This window comes from Silene latifolia, chromosome 3 (assembly GCF_048544455.1).
Source record: "Silene latifolia isolate original U9 population chromosome 3, ASM4854445v1, whole genome shotgun sequence".
Lineage (NCBI taxonomy): Eukaryota > Viridiplantae > Streptophyta > Magnoliopsida > Caryophyllales > Caryophyllaceae > Silene > Silene latifolia.
The window spans coordinates 108124561-108139476 of NC_133528.1; the positions used below are offsets into that span (position 1 = coordinate 108124561).

A 14916-nucleotide genomic window follows, 5' to 3' on the forward strand; every position below is an offset into this window, starting at 1 on the left:
ATGTAATATTATCGACCAAGAGTTCTAAAAGTAGAATCGATTAAAGCGTTAATCCACCGAGTTATATTGATAAGGGTTTTATCGGCCACACCGTGCCCAAGTTAATATGAATTTGGGTCTTGGAATCATTTATCATAGTTGGGTAGAGGTCACTATGTAAATGCTTTACTTGTTATTTACAAGTATTAATAAAACGATAAATGTTAAGTTTTCCACTATTCCGTTGTCATATTGTTCTATTTCTTTACCACAATTCATATACGATATCATTTCTATTTTTGATTCAAATCCCCATTAAAACATCGTAACTAAAGACAAATATATATTTGCTTCTAAAACCTCAAATGAACCATTGCTAAGGATCTCTTGTAAAGAGTATAGATAAAAGTTATTCATTATCAAACAAGTTTTTGATTCTTGACTAACACATCTACTTACAATGGATTGTTTTTCATAAACTTAATTGAATTAAGTACCTTGAAGCGATAAATTGTTTTGGTAATTAGATTGGTCAGAATTCGTAATTGACCAAAATAACGCAACCACTTCAATGAAAGTTTTAAGACTAAAACGAACAAATGAAGAGTAATCTTCATGAATTCAATTTTGCTTCTCAAAGCAAAGACGCATTGAAATGAGTGGGAGCATTCTCTTAAACCGTTAAGATGAGGACGAAGTTCAAGAAGTAAATAAAGATTATAATGGAATTGATACAAGGTAATGTTAAAAGTAAAGTTGTTGAGAATAACGATACTAAACCTATCAATCCCGACCGATAAAGTTTCCATTGTCTTAAATGTTGGACACTAGAAAGGAAACTACCCCAAATTATTGAAGAATCAACAAATTAGTTGTGAGACATCTAATAGGATCTTCTTCTTTAAATGTTCATTTGATTGACATAAATCTTGCTGGAACTACTTCGTCAATATTAGAAACCAGTGGAGGTTTTCATCATTGTATGCGATACATAGAATGATTAGAATATGACGACTAGCAACAATGATATCGAGAGATAGAGTCATTAATCTAGTTTTGGGTTTATAGTTGTACTTAATTATGACTATTAAGTACATAAACTCTAAATAAGAATATATACTTTGTTAAGATACAAAAGAGGTTTCACTTTTATGACCCTATACACCAAGAATTGATGTATGGCTAGCCCATTATCAAGGTGATTATATTCTAAACCAAACTAGAATGATATATCATGAAGATGATGCAAGACTCAAAATTGGTAACCCAAGAAAACCTTAAATTTTGGAATGATGAACGCAAAGAGTTATCGAGTACTCTTGAAACCATTAGATTGTTAATGGTATATGCGTATCTTGTATTCAAAGTAAGATGTCTCGTGCCTTTTGGTTGAAAAGGAGATCGAGGTTGTAAATCATTGATCCATAATAGGTTGATCATTTTCTTTTACCAACGATTTAAGTTCACGCTAATATGTTCACTTAATAAGGTAAATAGAGAAATCTTTGAAGAAGTTCAAAGAGTTCAATGAGTTCAAGGAACCACGATTTAGTCGTGATGGGATTATCAAAGTAAAGACTTTATAAGCCAAAGGAAATGTGATATAGTATCACAAATTAATCTCTCTTAGCACGCATTATGAGATACTGTGTGGTTGAATAAGAATTCAAACGCCATTCGATATGGTTTGGACTTAAATCAAGTTACTTTGAGTTACTTGATCTTTTGGGGATTTTATATTTTGTCTAAATTATTTTTCCACTAAATCTAAAACAAATCATATGAGATATGAATTGGTAATGTACCATATTTGTAAGTTTTCACAAGAAACAAATGCTCATTTTTCCCTTTCAATTATCACGAATACGACGGGTTTGCGGCTCGTGAAGCTGTCTTTCTAAAATACAAGTTTATTTCTAGAAGACAGAGTGGGAGAAATTACTTAAAGAGCCACAAAGATTGTTATGTCACAAGAAACTAGTCTTTCTTGGCTACATGAGACGTTTTGTGTAAGACGTTTCTTTTAAACCCAGGAGGTTAAAGTCATCACTTGTTAAAGGTGATGAATTAGTGTTACTTTTAAGAAATTAAAGAGCTGACAACTTACAAAGAAATTGTTTGATTCAAGTTGATTACTTCTGGAAAGTAATGAACATATGACTTACATGAGAGTGTTTAAGTCACATCTCATTACAAGGCTTAGAGCCATGGAAATCCGAAATTAAAGGCTTGATTAGTGACAAAGGGTTTTGCACTAATAAAGAGAGATTTCAAAGCTTGATTAGTTGCAAAGGGTTTTGCACTAGTTGAAATGCTTAAGTCTATTTGGATCTTCTTAGGGATTGCGTTTCATAATGATGATATACATATAGCAAGTGAATCTAAAACCCACTTCTTCAATTAGAAGGAATGTATTCAATATATGTCTTGAGTTTTGAAGATTCTTGCAATCCTAAGATAATGTGAAACTTAAGAGAGGGTCTTAAGTAGGACATCAATGAGTTAGAATCAATGATTTGATCATGGTATAAAAATTTTCCCGATAAGTCGAGAAGTTGTGTTTATACATGAAATTTAGTGGGAGTTACGAAAATGTTAATTAGTCTTATATGTGAATGACATATTGATCATTGGGAATGATTTAAGACTTTTGGAGTTTTATAATACATCTTTAATATCCAGATTTATGAAGATAAATCCACATGATATTAGCGTCAATAAGAAGTCTTACGTTGATAAGATTCATGACTAGTTCAATTAAATTGAACATATTTGATTGATTCCATTTGCTTCCGCTGCCGGATCAATTAAATAAGTAATGATGTATAACACTTCATATACTTTGAGTATGATGAATTGTTTTCAAAATCGAATTTAAGTAATCTTTACCAAGTAAGCCATAAAGATTACCCTTAAGTGCTTGCAGAAGCATTAAGGAAATAAAGCAAAGTGTTTATGATGCAATTTTGTGTAAGGGTGTTACACAAGTGACAATTGACAATTGAGATGGCGCATGGTTTCTGACTAAACCATAATCAAAACACATTAGGATGGTTAAGAAACCATCGTGGCTATATTATTTAAGAAATAGATTTTCTAGAATCGTTCTAGGTAATAAAGAACAATGAGAAATATTTACAACGGAAGTTGAGTACACTTGCAATCATGGGATGTGCAAGAAAGATGAGTCCCGCATTAATTGTGAAAAAACAAAGTGGGAGCTATTCTAAGGCTAGAGGGCCTATGTCTTGATTGGATCTCGACACGTACTCAGAAAGTTTTGTAATGCAAATGTATACATTACAAAGGAAAACGAGTATGTAGTAAGGTTGAGTAAGGTACAAGAAGTTGATAAAACCTACTAACCAAAGCGTTCTCATAGGCTAAACATGATGAGTCATGTCATTTCAATTGAATTGAAATGAACAACTACATACAAGATCAAATTAGATTATAAAACATGAAATAGTAATCAGGCATTGACTATTCATATGTGATAATCGCATTTGTCGTTCGAGTTTTTACTTTAAAAACTCCTTTTATACTTTGTTACATCCAAACGGGTTGTAGAGACAACATTGAACCCCGTTAAAGTGAACACGGATTAGCATTGTATTTACCCATAGTCACTTGTATGATGTGACGTCTCGAAGTGACTAGAGTGTGATGCGATTGACGGCAAGTTCAAGTGCCATAGAGTCATGTGAGATGACTAGTCGATCACATAGGCAGACTGTTAGGAACACTTTGTCGGGCAGTGACCGCTTATAGAGTTCTGGCAAATTTATAAAGCCTGGTCGTGGCGAGAGCTACTATAGTATTCTAATGAGTCGATTCTTTTGACTAAAGACTGTTCGCCTAAGATGGCACAGTTTCAGATTAGCTTTGATTTATGTTACTACGACCTTCGTAAATGGGGTCAAATGGGCATATTTTGGGTTATGATGGCTGTGGCTAGTCGAAGGGAATAAGTGCGATAGGAATTGTCCACCCCCTTTTCAGGGTTAAATCAATATCTCAGGGCCACTCGAGGAGTAATGAACTGGAAATGCGTGGCCACGCTCGGAAGGTATCTGGTAGATAAATTCCGGTCAATCAATTATTCTCCTGATCGAGGAAACCACTCTCGATGTGATCACTTGCAAGTACGACCTGAAAGACACCTTGCATTGAGTGGGAGATAGTAATAGGACAAGAGAATTGGTGACGCACACTTGTCGAGGACAAGTGGGAGATTGTTGGAGTAAGTGTCCCCGACAATAATGCGATCACAATTGTTGATCATTTTGATCACATATTTAAATCTCCAATAAAGAATGCGTGAGGGATGATTTATTATTTATAATCGACTGATCGCCATTAATCGGTAATGATTGGCTGACTAGATTTTGACATTACTGTCGTGTGACGGTGGTGGTCAGTTGATCCCTTAAGGTCACACCTAAAGGACAATTCCCTTAATGGATAAATTGATTAATTGTATGACGATACAAAGTGATCTAATCCTTAAAAGTGAACAATTTACTTGTGAGAGAGAATATTGATATCTTATTATAATGGGATTAAATAAGATTTGTTGAAATATTTTATTACTAAAATTATTTATTGTTTATGAAACAATAGAGATGAGAATGAATGGTTATTTATAATTACAAGATGTTGTGAATTATAATTAAATGACCCATTTTATTTATGTGATCAAGTATCACTAAGTCAATTTGTTGTATGTAATTTAATTAATTTATAAAATGATATTTATGTGATAAATATGCATTAAATTAATTAATAACATGTAATATACAACATGTGACATAGTGTGACAATTGACAAATTGACAAAATAAAATGGTAGTCCATTTTAAGACATGGACCGAAATGAAGGATGTCATGGTGGTGTGTAGTTGATTATTTTATGAGATAAAGCAAGGTGTAATCATTCCTACACACACTAGCCTTACACACCTAATATGTTGGTAAGAGTAAAAGGAAAAGGAGATTCCAATTCTTGGATGCTTCCCCTTGTTCCAACTGTGCTCCCCCTTCTCTCTTTATGAGATTTTTGTTCTCATTTTAAAAGACACTACTAATTCATTCTACTTTACAACATGCAAAATATGCTTATTCTCTCTAGTTTTCTCTAAACAAGTTTTATGAGATTCACATGAATTTGTTCATCCATTCTAATAATATTACAAGGTTACTAGTGTTAGTAATACCAACAATAGTAGAATATTTTAAGGATACTAGTATAATAATCTAGTTAATTAATATACTAGTTTAAGGGTAAGTCTTGGGTGCAATCTAAGGAGGATTTCTATACTTGGGATCTTGGAAAATCATCCATCATATTAAGCTCAAGAACTGGTAAGAAGGAGATCTTACTTGTGCCCTTTAATCCGAAAATCATATGGTGAGAAAACGATTTCTTCACTTATTTATTTTAGTTTGCATGCATAAGATTTGTAATTTATTTTATGACTAAATTAATTTGTAACATATATGAATATGTTAAATAATGAGATAAATATTTCCAACAGCATCCTCCACTTCCTTGACTTTCTCAACCACAAGTGGATTATCCACTTTCTTGGGAACTTCTTCACTTTCTTTATCATTTGGAGAGATCTCCAATTTAACAAGTACCTCCTCATCTTCTTTGGGCATGGATGGCCCATCATATTTTGTACCACTTCTTTAAGATATAGCATTAAGGGTAGCATGTGGTTGCTCACCTTGAGGGGGTAGTTGACCCGTTTTTCTTGAACAGCTAGATGAGGCCAATTGAGCCATTTGTTGCTCCAACATCTTGATTGCGGCATTTTGAGCTTACTCATTCTTTTTGATTTGAACCAACAATTCCTTTTGCATTCGGACTATCAAGCCCTCAAGCTTACCTCTCTCTTGGTTATTTTGTTGGCCATTTTGTGGTGGAGGTTGATTTTGTTGGTAATTGTTTTGTGGGGGCCTTTGTTGATTTTGATAACCCGGTGGAGGGATATACTTTTGTTGTTGAGGGACATAGGCATTTTGTTGTGGTGGGGGTTGTGGTTGAGGATTAAGCACATTGTTGATTCTATAAGACATATTCGGGTGAAATCTTGTATTTGGATTATATGTGTTTAAGAATGTACCCGGTGGATAAGCATTTTGTCTTAAAGCTTGGAAAGCATTTACCTCTTCAATGGGAGCTTGGCAATGAGCGGTGTAGTGACCCGCACCTCCATAACCATTACAAACGATGATTTGACTTGTTGAAGACCTGGCATTGAGTTGTTGAATGAAATCTCTAGCATATCTTTCCGCCAATTGTTGTTGAACCAAGGCAATTTGAGCTAGCAAGACAGAGTTATTGGAGGATTCTTCTTTACCTTTGGGTGGCACAATTCGGGAATTGACATATTGTGCATCATGGACCGCCATAGATTCAATCGTGGCATGAGCAAGGTCGCTGTCAATTTGATCAAACTGCCCATTGTTGGCGGAATCAAGAATCCTTCGGGGCTCGACACAACATCCATTGTAGAATGTTATTGCTAGAAACCAATCATCTAGCCCATGATGTAGGCATTGTCTTTGTAGCTCCTTGTATCTCTCCCAAGCCTCATATAAGCTCTCAAGAGCTTGTTGGCGGAATCCGGTGATTTGGCTCCTCTAACTTTGAGTTTTCTCCGGTGGAAAAAACTTTTGATAGAAAGCAAGAGCCAATGTCTCCTAATTGGTGATTCCCATGGCAGTGCGGTCAAGGCTATTGATCCAAAGCTTGGCCTTGTCCTTCAAAGAGAAAGGGAAAAGTAATTCCCTTATTTGGGCTTGAATGACGCCAATTTGTCGGACCATAGAGCAATAATCACAAAACTTTTGCACATGCAAATTGGGATCCTCCAAAGGACTTCCCCCAAATTGCTTCCTCTCCACAAGGCTAATGAAAGCCGGTTTGATCTCGAAGTCCGACGCTGTAATTTGAGTAGTTGTAATACCGGCCGGAAGCATGGCCGCGGTGGGTTTTGAGTGATCGGAAAGTTTCACCATATTTTTGGTAGTAGATGGTAGTGGTGGTGGAGATGATGAACTTGAAACCTCGTCCTCTTCAAGGGCTTCTAGATCGTCTAAGTAAGACTTTCTAGTACTCTCAACTTGTACGGGAGAAGAGGCCTCTTTCACTTCCTTCCAAAAATGTCGTCTTCTCCTAAAGGTTTTCTCAGGACCGGAATCCGATGAAAGAAGTTCTCCATGACGAGAGGACCTAGGCATAAGACAACAATTTCTAGAGAAATGATAAGTAACGGTCTTAAGGAACAAGTGTTCCTCAAGACAAAGGAAAACAAGATAAAAATCGACAATTCAAAACACAATAAAACCGTTTCCCCGGCAACGGCCCCAAAATTTGATAGGCTTATCATGTACCTATGCAAAGATAATTACCCTAAACAACAAATTAATGTAGCAATAGGGGTCGAACACAAGGAAACGGGAATTACGTCGTGAAATGTTATGGAAAGATTCTTATCAAGGTCGATTTCGTTTTGTTTGTTTGTTGTTGGTTTGATGACTAATAAAAATTGTGATGTAATCTATAAAATAAAAAGGGAGTCTAAGGGGTTGGGGTCACACATGCAAAGGTAAATATAAGATTTTGATAAATTCGGTACTAATAACATTGTCAATTGTTTAGGCTTAGAGATACCCACCTTACGGCATTAGTATCAACCATAGACCGGGTCCTAAAGAAACTCTCGTCCATGACTAGGTCGTCTTACTACACATGCTTAGTCTAATTCAATTCCGTGCTTCTCGACTTTAGAACGAATGAACAAACTTAATCTACGATTACGGCCGATAACCAAAGATTAAACGTGACAAAGCAAACATGTGATAGAAATAATTGAACAATATTATTATCAACCTATTTAAACATGTTATATATTTGATTTTGCATGGCTCCCCTATCCCTTAGACTAGGAAATTTAGCTACTCATATTAGAATGTAAATTGCAAACTATGTTGTAAGAAATGTTAAACATGCTTGTATGATTTATATAAACTAGGTGATATAACATGCAAAAGAAATAAAGCTAAAGTGATATAAATAAAGTACCTAATTATAAACTATGTGTAAACTAAATAGAAATGTAAAATTGTAAATTAGAAATAAAAATACCTTAACGGAAGAGAACTTGTATGGAAGAACAAATTATAACCAAATGCTTGAATAAGAAATACTTGAATAATAACTTGGATATAGAACAAAATGTTGAAAGATTAAACTAAGGAAAGCTTAACAATTTGTAAACTAACATGAAAACTATTGAAAGAATTATAATGCTTAAGGCTATGTGAGGATTTGAGAAGTAAAATGATAGATAAGAGATGCCTAAGCCTTGAAATGCCTCTCCTATTTATAGGAGAGGAGAGTGAAACGTAAATCACCAAGAGGCATACAACCCGGTCGGGGTTGGGGGCCCCGATCGGGGACCTGGGATTCCGGGTTGTTTGCCTTAATTCTCCTCTTAATTACTTGGAGAATCCTATGTTGGTGATTAATTGTGCAATTAATCACCCTGTTAATCACTAATCCCTTGGCATCCTAGGTAGCTTAGAATCCTATTTTCCTCCACTTTGACTTGGACTTTGAATTGGGATTGACTTTGGTTTGTTGACACAATTGCATTGCATACATTAGCCCATCAACTTCTTCATGAAAAACCCATGCAAACACTTCATTCTAGTCCAGTACTTGGTCTTGTTTAGCTTAGTGAACTTGGTGTACAAAATGATAGGAAAAAGCCTCTAAATGCTTAGATTCCTACAAAAACGTAACAAACACAACAATACACCTAGAACACAAGATTAGCTCAAAAATATACTAATTAAAGTATGTTAATCAATATAAACCGAGCTAAAATGAGGGGTAAAAGTATATATAAAATGAACATATCAATAAGAGAAACATGCTAGGTTGTCAATCAAGCATTTCATCAAACATGATATATGCATAAGTTGAAAAACAATAAGCAAGCATTCATATGAACTCATTAAGCATAAATCTATCCCATGATTGACTCCCCTAATCCCCCACTAATCCTAGTTAAATAACTACTCACTCATTATCATGGAAGACATGTTATTAATGGTGTCAATCATCTTAACAAACATAAACATGATCAAAGAGTGAGGAAATAAACAATAAAGAGTAAAGAGATTATAACAACATTAAGATGGACAAATGGAAATGAAAGAATAATAGAAGAGAACTTGATTAATTGATGAAGAGTTGTCAAATCTCCAAATAATAACCCAATAATCTTCAATTACCTAATAAAGCTTGAACAATAATTAAGGAAAGATTAATGTGTAATTTGTGAAAAGACTAAAGGATAATATATTCTAATCTACTCCTAATCTAATCTAAGAAAGCTTGGTTTAATCTAAGAAAACTTTTTATCTAAGAGAGAATTTGTCCTTAGCTAGGTAGTAAAATGGGGTATTTATACTAAAGATTAAGTACAAGAATTAGGGTTACAAAGGGCTTAAATGACGATTAAGACCCGAAGAGAAGTTTGACGATTTGCAAATCTCGTAGGGACATGCGCGAGCTGAGTAGCAACTCCTCAAGGACACGCGCGTCCTGGCTTTGAGAATGCTCGGGACAGCTTCACAATCCGCTCGAGCTGAGCCTGGGGACGCCCGGATCCTGGGTCTGGACGCTCGTTCTGAGCTCGGGACACCCGGATCCTGGGACAGGGTCCCTCCTCTATTCTTGACTACCTAACAATCCGTGGGGATTGAAATAGGGCCGTGGGGATCTTTATCATTGCTCAATTTACATGATTTTATTGCTTAGTCCTTTAGTATTTGTCTCCTCTTCGATGCTCGGTCATTAGATGCGATCCATTTAGCTCCATAAATGCAAGGCTAGCAATCCTATCCTACCATGGACACAAAACCTCAAACAATATGCAAAATAGGGAACTAAAGATAATAAATGACCCTAGTAGTCGCTAGAAAGCATGGGTACGAGGTTAATTCGGAGACTAAATGTGCACAAATATGAGTCACATCAGTTGTCATTTGGTGGAACACCTTCGTAGAACTTGATAAATCCTTGAAATTTGTTAGGGAATGGTTCCTTTTGCTCTTTGGACACAACTTTGGCAAGAAGAACATGGACACCTTCCACATCATCCTTCTCTTGGATCATTTCGGCCTCCTTGATCAACATTACTTCTTTAGAAGACTCAAGCATGGAGGATGGTGGAAGAGGTGCTAGTGTGACTTTCCTCTTGCACAATTCAAAGGTATTTGTATTATCCTTCCCATGATGCACCGAATTCTTATCAAACTCCTAAGGCCTACCAAGTAGAAGATGGCAAGCATCCATAGGTAGAACATCACAAAGAACCTTATCAACATAGTTCTTGCCAATGGAGAAGGACACCAAACATTGTTTGTTAACCCTCAATTTGTAAGGACATGGGTGGTTTTGAGTGGTTAAGGAAAGCTTCTCAACAAGGACACTAGAGGCTACATTAGTACAACTCCCTCCATCAATGATTAGGTTGCAAACGTTTCCCCCAATTGTGCATTTAGACCTAAAGAGTTGTTGTCTTTGATCTATTTCTAATGGTTGAGCACTCAACACTCTCCAAGTGACTAGACTCAATCCGGAATCCGGCATTACTAGCTCCTCATGCTTAACCTCCACGGTTTCCTCATCCTCATCACACACAAGAATCTCATCCTCTCCCCAATGAACCACTTCAAAGCTACTAAGGGCTCTCTTGGTTGGACATTCTTTGTCAAAGTGCCCATAACCTTAGCATTGGTAACATTTTTTGAGAGGTAAGGTCTTTTTTTTGTGAGGTTTCAATGCCCTTACCCTTTTCAAGTGTGGATGTCATGGTTTGAATGTTGGTTTCTTTGGGTTTGGTCTCGGCATAGGTGGTCTTGGTGGTTGTTTTGGACGGCAATTTTGACTTAGAGGTCGTCCCTTTGCCTAATATTTCCACCTTTAAAGCCAAGTTCACGGCTTCATCAAAGGACGACAATGGTTGCATTCAGACCGTATTAGCATTTCTATCATCCAACCCTTCCACAAACCTAGCAATCTTTTGTTCGGGTTTCTCATTGAGTTCAGATTGTAAAGTAAGTTGTTCAAAGTCTGTAAGATATGACTCAATAGATTGTTGGTCTTGTTTAAGTTGAGTGATTCTAATGAACATGTCTTGAGTGTAGTCCTTAAGAACAAATTTCTCCATAAATTTCTTTTTAAGCTTAACCCATGACTTAATAGGTTCCTTACCCTCCCTTCTTCTTTGGTTCCTTAAATTCTCATACCTAAGTGAAGCATAGCCCTTAAGTTTTAAGATAGCAACTTTGAAAGACTTAGCATCCAAATAGGCTTTAAACTCAAAGACTGTTTCTATGGTTCTAACCTAATCTAGCAAACACTCGGGGTTTAAACTACCATAAAAATCAGAAATTTCTACCTTTAAGTCTTTGTTGAGCTCTCCTTGAAAACTTTCAAGCATGGAATCCTCCGAGTCCGACATTGCTTCCTCTTCATGGTTGCCTTGGCCTCTTCCTCTACCCATGACACCATGACCTCTTCCCCTACCACGAGGTAGTCCTCCATCCCTTGTTGGTGTTTGAATGTTAGCCATGATAACATTGAAGGAGTCTATCATTAGGTCGCATTTTTTAGAAAGTTGTGTTACTTGAGTTTCAATTCCGGCAAGTCTCTCTTCACTCATGGTTGTTTTTTGTGTTTTTGAATGTGGTTGAGGTTTATAGTGAACTCACAAGAAAGGTTTCTTCCCAAGACTAACACAACAATGGAATTGTGTTATAACCTAGGCTCTTGGTACCAATTTGAAGTAAAACTCTTAGGACTCGATTTTTGGACAAATAAGACTCGATTTTTAACGGTGAAACAGACCGTTTGATTGTGAATAAAATGTCTAAAATGAACACAAAGATCACGGTTTTGGACAAAAATTTTAAGGACTTGATTTGAACACTCAAATAGACTGCTTTAAAGATTACGGTTTTTCTTTGGAAAGGGCACGAAATTGTGTTGCAAGTACGATTAGATATGAGTGACTTGGATATGACTTAATCTAAGCAATAAGACACTAGATTAAGCCTAAGAGGAATCCAAGGACTAATAAATTGAATCACTCAACTCTAAGCACAAAGCAAAAGAGGGTTTTCTTGTACTAAGCAACGAAGATTAGTAGAAAGCAAAGCTTCTAACTTGTGTTTATCATTCATCAAATCTGAATTTTACATGAGGAGAGCCTTGATTTTGTAGACAAAGCCAAGAAATCCTCACCATTCATATAACTTAGCATCTAACGGCCCAAAAGACCCTAGAAATGCCGGTACAAAAGTGGTCCCAAGGCCTTACACAAAGTTCTTACAAGTTGAAATTCAAATAAAAAAACAAGAAAGTAAACTAATAAGACAATGATTATTTAATCACCCATGAAAGCTTCAAATGGTCGGCCAAAAGAGAATATAAGAGCTAGAGCACAAGAAAAGGACTCATGAAGTTGTCTTGGCTAAAATAGGAAGCTTGAAAGTGACCTTTGTACTTGGCATAGCAAACCGTGTAAGGAGAGGTCCAACCGGTTTGTCCCTTGCCTTTCCCCATGTTTTAATCCTTTCCAAGACAAAAAGTCCAGGCAAAAAGTCTCCAAACTTTCCATAGAAGGATCCTAGGCCATAATATACTACATGTTCTTAGACGGTTTTTGAGGTGGACCTCAAATAGGCCAAAAGACCAAAACCGGGTACAAGCTTGCTTGATGTGGATCGTTTTACTTCTAATACCCAAGTTGGATAGAGGCTTTCGCGGATGTGTGATCCTTTCTGGAGAAAGCTCCACAAACTTTACTTCGGTATGCGGATATTTTTCTCACTAGGTGTTTGCATGGATGATGAATCTCCTTAATTGACTTCATAGATATGAACAATCTCTTTTGATAAATATTTAATTGTTCGGGTGCCACTTTTCAAACGAGAAGCATAATTTGGGTGAAAACAACTGATGACATTTGCAACTGATGACACCTCCCTTGACTGATTGGATATTTGTGATTTGATTTTTTTTCTTTTCACCAAATGATTGGTGGATTGCTTATCTTCTTGATCGGTGAATAATCCTTGAGGTTGCCCAGCGTCTGCTTGTGGACTAGCTAGGAGAGAGCGGAAAATCCTAGCATCTTCGATTCTATCTTGTATCGTATGTTTCAAGAGAAAACACTCTTCAATATCATGGCCTCTACCCTGGTGGTGTAGGAAATATTTGTTGTCCTTTCAGAGGTTCACTTGCTTTTTTAGAGGTGGATCCAGAGTCGGGCCTATCGGGTGCAGCTTGCCTTTTTCAGAGCATCGGCATAAGACATGCCTACATTTAAGAGCACCCTTTGATGTCTCCCAGGTTTTCTTTCAGTTGTGCTTGTCTTCTTAGGACCACAGTTATTGCATGATGTAGGCTTAGGACGACCTAGACTAGAGGTTTCTTGAGGAGCCGTGTTCTGTTTCACCAACTCATTCTCAAGGGTGAGGATGCGAATGCTCAATTTTTCAATTGTAGCTTGAAGGCGTAAGTTCATGGCATAAACGTCTTGGAGAGACACAGTGATTGTGGCTTGAGCTGCTTTGTGACTTTGTTGATTGACGGAACTTGCGGAATTCTTACTCGACATAGATGCGCGTTACAACTTAATTTGGCATAGGATCACGCATACTAAGGCGACAAGCAAAATGGTACACGAAGGGACATGTATATCATGAGGACTAGACGGGATAACTAGATTTTGAGTTATGAATTTGTGAAATGTCGTGAGCGACTTCTTGTGTTTGAACTCACGGTGTTTGACTTTGACTTTAGACTCGAGTATTGACTTTGACAGAGTAACACTTATACGGTTGACCTTATTGACGGGATTGAAGTTGGCGCGCTAAGACGTGTGTTTACAATAAACTTGACTCGGCGTGTTGGTCTCAAGGTGCAACGCCTCTAGACTTTGACTAGAATTTGAATGACTCAAAATGTAAGGGAAGGCGAGATTATAACCCGACGGAGTTTTGACAAGGAAATGACTGTATTTGAATTTTGACTCTAATTTAAACCCAATTGAATTTACAAATTTGCGTTTACATCATTTGAAAGTATTAAAACTTTTTGAATTTCTTTTGATATTTTTTTACATTATTTGTTTTTTTTTTCTTTTTTAGAATTTGCAAAGAATTTTATTTACGGAAAATTTAAGATTGATTTGAATTTTGAAAATTGACAATGGAATTTTACAAAAGGTGACTTTTGAAAGGTTTTTTTTTTTGTCGGAAAAATTGAAAATGGATTTACATTTACAGACGATTCGACATTATTTGGTTTACAAAATTTGATTTTTGAAAAGGTTTTTTTTTTATTTGGATTTTTCGAAATTTTATTTTATTGGAAAATATTTTTTGAAAATTGGAATTTGAAAATGTAATTACATAAAATTCGACATTATTTGGTTTACAAATAGTCTTCTTTTTTTCGAAGAAAATGAATTTTATTTATAGAAAACTTGACATTATTTGGTTTACAAATGTGGAATTTTAGACATGTGATTGACTCGGGAAACACATACAATGTACACACATATAAATAGGAATTATAACGCTATGCTGAGTGCTTTAGTAATTGTTTTGGTTTAGAAGGGTGGGTTGACACACCAAGCTATCAAACACTAGTCTGTGGAGAGGTCCGCGCCAACATGAGTAGGGCCGGTTCCTAGTTCCATTCGCTCGAGTAGTGAAAGCTCTTGATACAAATATGAGTAAGCATCGTGGTGTGGTTGGCGTAAATCACTATCCATTAACTAAGAACAAATAAGAATATGTGATATCGAGGACGATTGGTCGAATCGGTTGGGTTAAGAGCCTA

At 36.2% G+C, this 14916-nt stretch overlaps 1 non-coding gene across 1 annotated transcript; it reads left to right on the forward strand.

Moving 5' to 3' along the window:
* Positions 1-6528: 6528 nt before the first annotated feature.
* LOC141650048 (small nucleolar RNA R71) lies at positions 6529-6635 on the forward strand. Its single transcript, XR_012546111.1, has one exon. It is a non-coding gene; the product is annotated as a small nucleolar RNA R71 (small nucleolar RNA).
* The last annotated feature ends 8281 nt before the right edge of the window (positions 6636-14916 follow it).